This window comes from Uranotaenia lowii, chromosome 2, assembly GCF_029784155.1.
Source record: "Uranotaenia lowii strain MFRU-FL chromosome 2, ASM2978415v1, whole genome shotgun sequence".
Taxonomy (NCBI): domain Eukaryota; kingdom Metazoa; phylum Arthropoda; class Insecta; order Diptera; family Culicidae; genus Uranotaenia; species Uranotaenia lowii.
In genome coordinates this window covers 255,226,407-255,239,129 of record NC_073692.1, presented here as the reverse complement: position 1 = coordinate 255,239,129, position 12,723 = coordinate 255,226,407, and the positions used below count along the sequence as shown (strand labels likewise).

General features: G+C 37.0%; 1 long non-coding RNA gene across 1 annotated transcript; it reads right to left on the bottom strand.

Moving 5' to 3' along the window:
- Positions 1-2,480: 2,480 nt before the first annotated feature.
- Positions 2,481-3,574, bottom strand: LOC129748820 (uncharacterized). Its single transcript, XR_008737836.1, has 2 exons — positions 3,270-3,574; positions 2,481-3,208 (listed from the first exon to the last, which is right to left on the bottom strand). It is a non-coding gene; the product is annotated as an uncharacterized LOC129748820 (long non-coding RNA).
- Between the last annotated feature and the right edge of the window lie 9,149 nt (positions 3,575-12,723).

The window sequence follows — 12,723 nt, the reverse complement described above, 5'->3', positions numbered from 1 at the left end:
GATAGAACTTTCGTGTTTCTTGGGAACGATGCAGCTGCTCCAGCTCCTCGAGCTCCTCCTCCTCCAGGCGGCGCTTTTTCTCCTGGAAAAGTCGGACTCGCTGCCTCTTCCGCTGTCGGTGATTTTCCACATTTCGACGGGTGCCTCTTTGCACGACTGCCGCCCGCGCGGCATTCTCTTCGTCCATCACCCTCCTACACTCCTCGTCGAACCAGTCGTTCCGTCGAGATCGCTCCACATAACCGATGACGTTCTCCGCAGCACTGTTGATGGCTGTTTTGATGGTATACCAACAGTCCTCGAGAGGGGCTTCGTCAAGCTCGCCCTCTGCCGGCAGCGCTGCTTCGACCGATTGCGCGTAGTCTGCCGCGACCTCAGGTTGCTTCAGTCGCGCGATGTTTAACCGAGGCGGGCGCCGGTTTCGCGTGTTGTTCACTACTGAGAGTTTTGGGCGCATCTTCACCATCACCAGATAATGGTCCGACTCGATGTTGGCGCCCCGACAGGATCTGACGTCGATGATGTCCGAGAAGTGCCGGCTGTCGATCAAAACGTGGTCGATCTGTGATTGAGTTTGGTACGGTGATCTCCAGGTGTACTTGTGTGGGAGGCGGTGCTGAAAAAAGGTACTACGTACGGCCATTCGTTTGGAGGCGGCGAAATCAATGAGTCTGAGGCCGTTTTCGTTGGTCAGCTGGTGCGCGCTGAACCTTCCAATTGTCGGTTTAAATTCCTCCTCCTGGCCGACCTGAGCATTGAAATCCCCGATGACGATCTTGATATCATGTTTTGGGCAACGGTCGTATTCACGCTCCAGCTGCGCGTAAAATTCGTCTTTGTCGTCACCGGTACTTCCGAGGTGAGGGCTGTGCACGTTGATGATGCTGATGTTGAAGAACCGGCCCTTGATTCTCAACCGGCACATTCGTGAGTTGATCGGCCACCACCCGATCACGCGCTTTTGCATCTTTCCCATCACTATAAAAGCTGTTCCAAGCTCGTGTGTGTTGCCGCAGCTCTGGTAGATGGCACGACCATCTGGATACGTTCGTACCGTGGAGCCCTTCCAGCATACCTCCTGCAGCGCTACGATGTCGAATTTGCGGCTCTTCAATTCGTTGGAGAGCACGTGGGTACTGCCCACAAAATTTAGAGATCGGCAGTTCCATGTTCCAAGTTTCCAATCGCTAGTCCCTTTTCGTCGCGTGGGTCTTTGCCGATTTCCATCCGAAATTTGTTGTTCGTTGTTCGTTGCTTATGTTTTTTGTAGTCACAGGCTCGCAAGGCCCGCAGCTAACCCCACTATCTCGCAGGAGGACCGTCGTGATGTTGCTGTTTTGGGTCCCGAACACCACCAGGACGTTGTTGCACTCCGCACGCCGCCCCTAACATGGAGAACAGACGCGTACGAAGCCCCCTAACTCATTCTGCATGCGACCAAAGCATCCACCGGGGTTGGGTACCCGATCTCCGCTAAGGTTGCTCGCACCCCAGCTAGTACCACGGGGAGGTAGAGAATCGGAGTTGCAGACAAGAGGTGATATGACCACTACCCGAAGGTTGGGTGTATGGGGTCTCGAGTTGCACATTGTCTACTTCACTAGAATTATCACTAAATGCAAATTAAATTAAGTAAAGTTCTTGGTGGCAAAGGGGTATAAGTGCTGCACTTATACCCCTTTGGCTTCAAACAAAAAGTTATTTTCAGTTAGCAGGATTTTTTCTACGAGATCAAAACATTAGAAAATAGTGAAATAAAATTATGATTAAAATAGCATATGATGTTTGACAATCAAGGATTCGTTCTAGATGGTTATCTCGATTTTTTCCATTTTGTCACTTATACCCCTTTGGCTCCAAGGGTCTCATTTTACTTTATTCTTCGTATCTCCTATCGGCCGGCACACACTTTTTCAATCATGTTATCGATCAGTTTTTCTCTCTTAAACTTCTTCAAATGTGTATTTTGAGTAGCTGCATCCCCTTTCTTCAATTTAAGCTACTTTTTGGCCCAATCCTCCTCTTTTTAAAGAAACTGAGGACATTTTGATGGATTCAGCTGTTTCAAAATTGACAAAACTTGACAATTTTTGAATCGTTTTACTGGGATATCTGCTGGAAAAATCGGACAAAAACGAAGCAAAACTATCATGAGATTGTTAGATTGGAGTTATCCCAAAAACAAAAGCTGATAGAAAAAAACTATTTATATCTAATAGGTATATATATGTTTCAGCCCCAAACTAGTCAAAAGGCTCTTAAATTCTTTGCACCTCGGAAAAAATGTGAATTAACTTGTGTAATCAAACTATAGTTTTTTTTTCTAAGCATAATCTTATATTATGTTCCTGAATACCAAAATATAAGTGAAATGTAATAGCCTTAAAGATATTTTGCCAAGCATTCATAGCATAACGCATTTGTCGAAGTATCACGGGGAACCAAAATTTTCTTTCAAGAAATAAAAAAAATCTTGCATATACATATTTCAATAGTTTTATTACACTAATCTGTTAAAAAGTCAAAATCAATTAATATCATTATAGCTAGACTGTGAAGGAAACATTTGCTAAATATAGAAAATTAACTTGGATTTTAACTTTTGTAAACTATTTACAGTGTTATATAGTTCATTGTAACTATTTCAGATGCAAGCAATTGTAGCACAAAGTAAGACACAACCATTCATCAAAACCAACCCAAACCTTCTCCAGTTGGATTCTTCATTACAATTTTATACTCAAGTAAACTTTTACCTTACCCCGTCGTCTTCGTCGTCGTCGTCGCATGGCGTGTCACCTCAATCACTCACTTTGACACATTGCAAACCATTTATCAACCAACGACACGGCGCTCCGGTTGAGGTCATCTCAGCACATTTTCCGATACTTTCCGATGCGGCAAAGGCAAGGTCCAGCCAAAATCGGTGCGTTCCCTCAGCACCGGCGTCGACATTCGTCCGTCATCAATGAAGCGGCATTATCGGGTCACATTTTACGGTTTTTGGCGGTGTGACGGCAGAAAAAAAAACTTACCTGTTCACCACCGTCCACCCAATTTTCTGAGCCAACACTTCCAGAACATTTTCCGCTGGAGGCATCCGCGAGCCAGAAAATGTGGCATGATGAATTATCGTCTCATTATCGGATCGCCTTTTTTGGCACCAGGACATGACTTTTTTCGATGAGGTTTTTGAACCTAGCAAGCCCTGGATAGGTTTGGACGTTTTGATGAAGGGTTGGCGATAAGTTTAGGAATAGTAAATTTACCATGGTTACTTGGATCGGCTTCCGGTGCGTCGTTGCTTGCTTCCTCGCTTTTTATGCTAGGCGGTCGATCCGTGTCCATTTTGAAGACGGTAATGGTGATGCTTTTGGAAAAGCGCCAATCGAATTTAGATTTGTTTTGCAGTTGAACTGACAGTCGTCGCGCGTTTCGGATGATGATCCCTCGATTAAGGATAACACAGTAATAACACTGAAAACTACGATACTAGCGACGGTCAAGCAACCCGATGCTACTCTTCTGCACGCTACTAGTGCCGCTAGTACAGAGGGAAAGTATCAACTGAGAGGGATAAGAAATACAAAACATGTTTTATATTAATACAACGGCAGTTTGCTGTTTTGATCCGGCGTGTATTTGTGTTTATTTATTATTTACATACGTCGTGAAAAGTATCCTACATAAACACAAAATGAGTTGGGATTTTCCCTTGATGCTTTCATGCTGCCCATGCACGAAGGCCAGGAAGAGATGCTCTCTCATCGTCGTGGCATCGGGCTTGTATACAAGAGCGCACAGCATCCATTCATCGTGTGTTTCATAATATTGCGCCTCATATTGCTGAATGCTGCTTATTTTGTTGTGTCTTGAATGCTGCGCTTCGTTTTGAGATGCTGTTTGTATCGTCGACGTCGTCGTCGTCGTCGTCGTCGTAGTCATCCTCGGTTGCTCTCATCGTAGTAGTCGTTGCTTTGTCGGTCGGGAAAATAAAGTGCAACAGCAACAGCAACCAGTAGTATACACAACCAAGCAAGCAAGATACAACCAGTTCCGAAAGTGCAACACAACGATGCGCCAGGAGCACTGGAAAGCTTTTTCCCACACAACATACCCCGTTCCACCCGAGAAATGCGGGAAAACACCAGTCGAGAGAAGTAGGCGTTGCTTTTGCGCGCGAGAGCTTTACCATCCCTTCTTTGAATGTTCGCTCGTGCTCTTTCTCTCTAGCGCAGCAGAAGCACGTTTTCCCATCCAACCGGTTGCTGTGCTGCGATTAAAAACAACATCAAAAACATCATCATGAAGTAACATGCTGTTGTTGCTGGAATAGCATAAGGAAAAGCATTTTGTTGTTCGCCTTGCTGCAGCCCCCGCGTGGTTGTTATTTACTATTGCGCTCGTTGCAGCTTATGTTGTTCAGCCAGCCAGTGCCTCCCACTATTGGTGTGGTGCGGTGCACTTATTGCTTTGGCGAAGGTATTATTGCACTTTAGTTGGTGCCGAGCAGTTGTAAGTTGCAGTTGGTTACGATTAATATCTGTGAATGATGTGCACTGATAACATGAGCATCCTAGCTGCAATAAGATAGACATTTTGTTTAGATCCTTGTTAATTAACGTTTCAATTTTCAAAAAAATCCATCTTAACCCTCCAAAGCTCCAAATTCCCGTTTCGGGAAAATATGACCTATAGTTTTTTGGCGTTCCCCTGGTTGCAAATGTTAACCAATTTTGTTGATATTATATTCATTTTGTAAGTAATTTATTTTAGTTTTTTAACATTTCAAAATTAATTAGATGTGTTTTATCAGGTTATCTGTATTAGCAATTTGATTTTTAAATTATTTTTAATTCTGAAAGCTTAGCTGTATTTAAGTGTTTCTTTACTTTTTGGAATTGACAAGAATAAATCTATCCAACTATGTAGTATAAGTATGTTAATGTTCCATCCAATTTTGGCTTTGCTTCGCTGTACCGTCAACTGGGGCATCATGCAAAACTTTTTAACTCACCTGGCTTCTAAAAAATAGACAGTTCAGTGTTCACAGCTAGATAATTATATCGCTTGTTTATCAAAAGTTTTGAGGTTGATGGGACATCAAATTGACAGTTAAAAAAATTATTTGTTTTACCAGTTACTTTTATTTTTTTATTTTACATACAATTTTTACCCTACTGAGAAAAAGGGATAACTTGCAACAAACTTTGTTTTTAAAGAAAAATCAAATGAATACGTTTGAAAATTTATATTTTTTTATATATTTGTGATGTCATAGCGCAAAAAGCACCAATTGCAGTAATTGTTGGTTTCGTTCAAACTAAATTTTACATTTTTTCTGTCAAAAATGTTTTTAAAGAATAAGCGTAAAAAAGCTGCATACATTTAGAGGTTAAAATACTACAAAAAAATCTTCTGGCTGAAATCATAAAAATGAATATTTGGAAGGATTAAATTTTGAAACTAACAAACGCGTGATGCAAATCAATCTGGCATTTGAAAACGAGATTTAAAAGGTGAATCTTTAATTTGCATTTTAGCCCAGACTGGTAACTGAGTTATAAAAAAAATATTTAAAAAAATTTGGTGATTGTCTAAAAAATATTTTTACACCATATATGTATATGATAATAAAAGCAATATAAAGTTTGTAGGTGATATCATTAACACTAAACGTACCGGAGGGGGTCAAATGACACTTTTTGAACTTAAAATGACTATAACTCCTATTATAATAGTTTTTCGCATTTTTTTTTTCTTCAGACAATTTTTATTTTCAAAATGCGCGAATTTTTCATTAGAATATTTTTTTAAAGTTTGTAGATTTCAAAAAACGTATGTGGTGTTGGAGAGAATGAGGATTCTTGATCCCTGGGTATACTAGATTCCTACACGCCCCTTTATTCGAACTCAAAATTAAGTATGACCCAAGGAATATTTAAAGAAGGTAGACCTGCTCTAGTATTGGTACAGGCTGCGACGTCACAATCACGAAAAATCTGATAATTTACTAGGAAACTTTTCTTTTTCGATGCTAATTCGAAGAATCTGCTGTAAATTTTCCACTTTGAAAACATGTTATTATAGAAAGATTCTTGCTTTTCAAGATGGGTGCAAAAAAATTTGCATTTTCGAATTATTTTTCTTTAAAAAAAGACCATCAAAGTTCGAAAAAATTGTGGATTTTCACCATGTCATATATTGATACTTGCGTTCTGCAATGTATGAATGAATCTTCGAATTTGAAGCTTTCGTGTAAACAATGTTCGAAACACGAAAGATCTGAAAAGAAGAAATAGAATAAAGCCATTCGTATTTTAGCCGTCTAACCGGAGACAATCTAATCGTGGTGTTAATCCTTTAGTGATCCAAAAACTTACCTTAAGTATTATTTTATAAAATCAATATTCCCTTGCTGATACGTTTTAGTGGCGACGAGGACAAATTGGTGATTCAAACAGAAAACAAGGATTTTCTAGTGTGGGTCGTAAGTAAAAGGAAAATAAATTTAATTAGAATTGCTTGAGAGATACCTACGCTCAGAGGAATTTGCAATTACTAAGGAAGGAGGGTAAATTGAAGCTAAGTGTTAGATTACCTGTTGACAAGGTCGAAAATATATATGTATAAAAAAAGCAAAAATCTAAAAATATTTTAAAAAGTACTGAAAATAAGTGATTTATATAACTGCATATTGGCATTGTGAAATTATTAATATAATAGATAAATGTGTTTCTAACGCCATTTTGAAATTTCATCCACAGATTCCATTTCTACTGAGGCTTGGTCCGAGACAGTTAAAGATACCGGGAGAGCGTGAGTTACCCATACAGCGAGCGATAGTAGATCGTCGTGGCGAAGCGAATCTACATACGTAAGGCTTGAAAAAAAAAACAGCATAGAAACATCACAGCGAAGAGAGTGAGTTACATCGTGCGATAGTGGATCGCCGTAGCAAAGTGAATCTTCATACGCTAGGCTACCTACACTCAACAGCAGCAGCTCTCGTATCAAATTAAGACTGTGAGTTGTGAGCAGCATTAGTGAGTCATCGACGACGGTGAGAATTAACGTTGCATAGTTAGTGCTAACGGTTATTCTACCTAACGTGTGTCGCTTGAGGTCGGTACATTAGTGTGGCTTTCCCACAGGTCGTACTGCAGGTAGTAATTCCATCTTTTGAGTGAGTAGGGTAAATGATCTTGAGCGGAACTAGTCAAAATCTGATCTTGAGCGGAACCATTTACTTTTTCTAAGTTCTAGGCAATAATTGTTTATGAATCTCACCAAATTGTTGAAAAACCACTTTTTCAAGATCTTTTCATACAAGCATTGACATTTTTGCTAAAATTTATTAACTGAAATAATGTTATTAGAAGATTTAAAAACATACGCATTTCTGCTGCAATTTTCATCGATCTACGCTGACTTTGAAGGTCAATTTATGTCACCCTTGACCGTTGTAAACTAATTCTCAATGATTAAAATGGTAGAAAAACTCATAAAAATAGCATTATTTGGGTTTTTGTAACAAGTTTTCCATCAGAATATCAAATAATAGCGTATTTTTTAAAAGTAAAATATGATCTTGAGTGGAACCATCTTTGATCTTGAGCGGAACTACTAGCTTCCGAAAAAAAACGCTAGGTGCGCTGCCTTATGCCTAATGTCTCACACGCAGTTTTTACCCCTGAACGTATGCAGAACATTTGTATATTTCTTATTCTATCAGCTTTAGGGAAAGAAAAAATGTAAAATTAAGTTCGAATATAACAAAAACTAATTAGTTGGTGTCGCAGCGTACCAAACTAGGCACACAAAAAGTTTAATTTTTTGGGGGTGTGAAATGTGTTTTTGAATCTTTCTTTCAGAGGGACGACGAGAAGGAGGAGAAAGGCTTTCATACATATTTTTTGGCATAATTCGAGAACTAATGAAGCCAATAAAGTTAAGTCATTTTTCAGAATAAGAATCAATCTCCATTGCTATTACAATTCGTACTCTATGAAGTAACTTTCTTTTAAAGAGATTGTTTTAGATGTTCACATTCCAATTGAAATCGATATACTATCTAATAAACAAAAATTCAATTTTTTTTACATATATTCTTTTAGTTTTACAAAGTGTAGCAAAGCACACCGGGTTAGCTATTTTAAAATACTTCACGATTCAATTGGTGGCCTGGTATTGAAAACCTATCCGATTTCCTTGTGTTTGACTTTACACTTGAGCTCGAACTGGAAATTGGTTTGAGAAATAATGGTTTTATCAATTGAGATAAATATAATCAATGTTTCAATAAATTTTTAATATAAATAAATGTTAACGTGATTCATAAGAAACTGGAATTTATAATGAACTTTATTCTTTAATAAGTTGCTTACAGGAAGGTTGCCGAAATCACAGTAAAATCTGTTATTTCACAAAATTTTGAGGAAACTTCTATCACAGCATCTGTGTCACAGAGCACGATATTTTGAAATATTTACAGATTTCACAGATTTTTTTTTAATTTCGAATGGATTTCCATAGTTATAATTTGTTTTTGGTCAATATAAAATTAAGGTTTCTTACTTTGAATTGGAAAAGTATGAAAAGATTTTCAACGTAAATGATTTATAAAATATATTAAAGATACTAATATATGAAAATTACCCAATTTAGCATGAATTTCTAATAAAATTAAAGGAATTAAGGGAATAAGGATTTAAAAAAATAAGATTTTTTTCTTAAAAACATTGATTTAGAACAATGTACAGTTTTTTTTGCCAAATCTGTAGTCATCTTCTATTGTATTACTAACTTTGTCGATACCTTTAAAAGTTGTTCGGGGCAGTATGATTTTAAACCAAAAAATCAGTCAAATATATTAACGAATTTAATTTTTGAGATTAAAAAAACTAAAATTTGAGTTTAGAGAATCGATTCTTTCAAAATAGGATACAGTGCATCAAAGGTAAAATAGGACTTTTTTCAAGCAAGAAATATATTTGAACGGATATTTTGAGAACAGCTTTGGAACGCTAAGTTTTTTTTTCACGTAAAAACATTAATTTTTGAACTTAAAAATCTTCAAAGATGAAATTTAATCGAAGTTTTCACAGTTAAACAAGTATTAGGAATAAGAGCTATTAAAGATGTTGACAGAAGAAAATGGTTCCGCTCAAGATCATATTTTAGTTCCGCTCAAGACTCAAGATCAGAATTCTTACTTCAGTAAAACAGCTCTTAAATTATAAGGATTTACTCCAAAATATTCTAAAAATCATCATTAGAAAGCAGAAACCAAGATCTATCCGCTGAACTGAAAATTTTTTTGTTCGGATATAACCCAAATCCATACCGCTTGATCAACTGTTCCGAGTTGCGTCGAATTGAGCCAATTAGTTCCGCTCAAGATCATTTACCCTATAAAAAATTAAAAGTTGGTTTTTTTCTCTTCTTTTGGGTTTATACGGCATAGTATTTTATTGCAAAGTATATTTAGCTAAATGGCGGCTCCCAGTATGATCGGAACGATTGACCACTATCATGTGGGTCGTTCCAGAATTACGTGGAAAGGTTTGAAATATTATGTGAGCTAAATAATGTAACGGAAGCGTCCAGGAAATCGTGGTTTATTTCACTCAGTGGCGACTTCGTTTATGATGAAATCAAACTACTTTTCCCCAATGAGGAAGTTAGTAACCTGCAATATAGGGATATTATCACCAAATTAAAGGCTCGTTTTGACAAAACGCAACCAGCCTTAATGCATAGATACAAATTTTACAACAGATTTCAAGGTGTAAGTGAAAATTCGGAAAATTTCGTTTTGGCTGTTAAACTTTTAGCAGAAAAATGCAATTTTCAAGAATTCAAAAATGGAGCAATAAGGGATCGGTTGATTATTGGTCTTCGAGATAAAATTCTGCAGCATAAATTGCTTATGGATGACGATCGGGAGTTAGATGAGGTAGCAAACTTAATCATCAACAGCGAACTAGCTGGGGAACGCGCCAAGATTATTGGTGAACACAGCGAAGTTAATGCGGATATTTTATCCATTAAAAATCGTTTGGGCCGTCGTGAGCGTTTTGAAAATCAGCGTTATCAAGGCAGAACTAATTATAATCAGAACAATTATGGGAGAGTTCATAGAAATAGATCGAGAAGCAGGAGTTTCGATAAAAACGGTAGTAACGATCAACGTTTTCATAGTCGCAAACAGTTCAATCATTCTAGAGCGGTTTGCAACAAATGTGGTCGATCGGGACATCTGCGCAGGGATTGCTGGTTTGAAAAAAAGAATGTTCATTTTATTGAAAAAGAAGAAGAAGGGAAAACCGTCTCTCCTTCTGATAAGTTTGATAGATTACGTCTGAAGGATTCTAGCGAGGAAAGCGAAATAGATTGTTTGATGATTTCAAATGTTAATAGTGTGTCTGAGGCATGCTATGTGGATGTGTCTATAGATAATAAAAATCTTTCAATGGAAATAGACACAGGATCGGCGGTTTCGGTTATAAGCGAAACTCTTTACAAAACAATGTTTCCTTCTCTTGCAATAGAAAAATGTAACAAAAAATTGATTGTTGTGAATGGAGCCAAACTTGAGATTGTAGGTCAAATTAAAGTGTTGGTTAGTCTCAATAATCTGAAAAAAAGGAAAGAGTTGGTTGTTTTGAAAAGCAAGAAGAATTTCGTTCCTCTTTTGGGAAGAGACTGGATGGAAACATTTTATCCTGAATGGAAGAACAATTTCATGAAGCATTTGAATATCAACAACTTGGATTCGCAACAAACAGTGGATACTTTAGGTAAAATAAAAGAAAAATATTATAAGGTTTTCAACAAGGATTTATCAGAACCAATTTCAGGATTTGAGGTGGATTTAACCTTCAAAATAGACCAACCAATCTTCAAAAAAGCCTATCAGGTACCGTACAAATTGAAAGAGAAGTTTTTGGTTCATCTACAAGGCTTAGAACAGCAAGGAATAATAACACCGATTAAATCTAGCGTCGTCTTCCATCTGTACCGTTGAGCCGTCAACACGTACGCCGGAGCATCGTATCGTTGCTGTGTACCTGCAGGAACATTTTACATTATTTATTTTTTCCTTACCTGTATTACAATCAGCACTTTTCAGTGCTAAAATTATTTTCATTTTCTTTTATTCATATTTTCTCTTTTCTTTCCAGCATGGGGAAGTCTTCGGCCGGCTCAAGGGCCGGAAGAAAACGGATTGCTGAACCTAATCCAGGGCCATCTGCCAAAAAAGTTGAAATTTCCAATTCATTCGATGTCCTTCATAACATCGGTGATGAGGAAATATTCATATTTAATTCTGATAAGAGTACTAAGAAACCTTCTTCTTCTTCTTATACTCTTAAAAACGAAAAGATTCCACCAATAACGGTCACGATTCCTGACTTCAATGCCTTTCGAAAAGAAATCGTCACTTCCGTCAAGGATGTGAAGATTTCTTTTCAGATCGGTCGAAGGGGAACTGCTCGTATATTGGCGGAATCTTTTAATGATTTTCAAAAGGTTTTAAATTATTTGAATAATAAAAAACACCATTTTTTCACGTACGACACTAGAGGCATGGCCGTAGGAACGGGGGGGGTTTTGGGGGTTAAACCCCCCCCATGAGGTCCAATAAAGCAAACGAGGTTTTCTACTCTACACTCTAAATTTTAAATTCAGAAACAAATTATGATAATAGAGATTTTATGATGTAATTAAAAGTAACAATCTAGATGAAAACTCTTAAGGCAAAACCTCAAAAATCCATTCCTAGTCCAAAATTCTGCTACACTTTTTCAAAATTTTCTCACTTGTTCATCGAAATGCAGGTCTGAACACTAAATTTTGAATTAAAATCAACCCGTTTCGGAGGTTCTCAATCCGGGTTCCATAATTTCCATAATCAAAATTTTATTCCTATTTTCGTATTCCGGATTCTGTATCCAGTTCAGGTTTCTTGATTTTCCGTTCAAATAATCATAAGTAATTGGGAATGAAAAGCTGCTGGAAACCCTGGTTCAATTTTGGTTTTACATTTCATATCAAATTTAAATCATGTTTTTCGAGATCATATGCATTTTCAATATTTTGATAATAGTTTTCCGAGTATGAAAAAATGCATTTGATTTTATATTCAAATTCGAAATTTTTAAACTAAATTCTAAAACAAAACTAAAAAATTTAAAGCTTTTAAATGGTAATCCAAAAATGAAAAGTCAGATTCAGATCTTTGTTTATTCATATTTTAATTCTGATTCACAATTCAGATTAAAAATAAATAATTTAAATGGTGGATTCAGATTAAACCTAAACTACAGAATTCAAATAATAGATTCAGATGATGAATGATGGCTCAAAAACTTGGCTCATAAAATTCTGATATGGAATAAGATTCGGAAATCGTATTTATTGTACATTTCAGAAATCGTATGGAAACTCGGATATAGATGCAAAGCGCAATTTTTGAATTCAGGTTCAGAATTCAGATTTCAAATTCACAAAATGGTTTAACTATAGTAAATAAACTTTACAATTAACATAAATTGTTGAAGAATTCAAGAGATCATGAGCTTAACCCGTTGCGGACCAAATACGAAATATTTCGTTTTTTGTTTGCCAACAGTGTGCTACACTTCGAAGTATAACTCTTATGGACTGAGTTTGAGTGTTAAACTTTTTTCGACAAAATTGAACAAATAATTTTCCGTA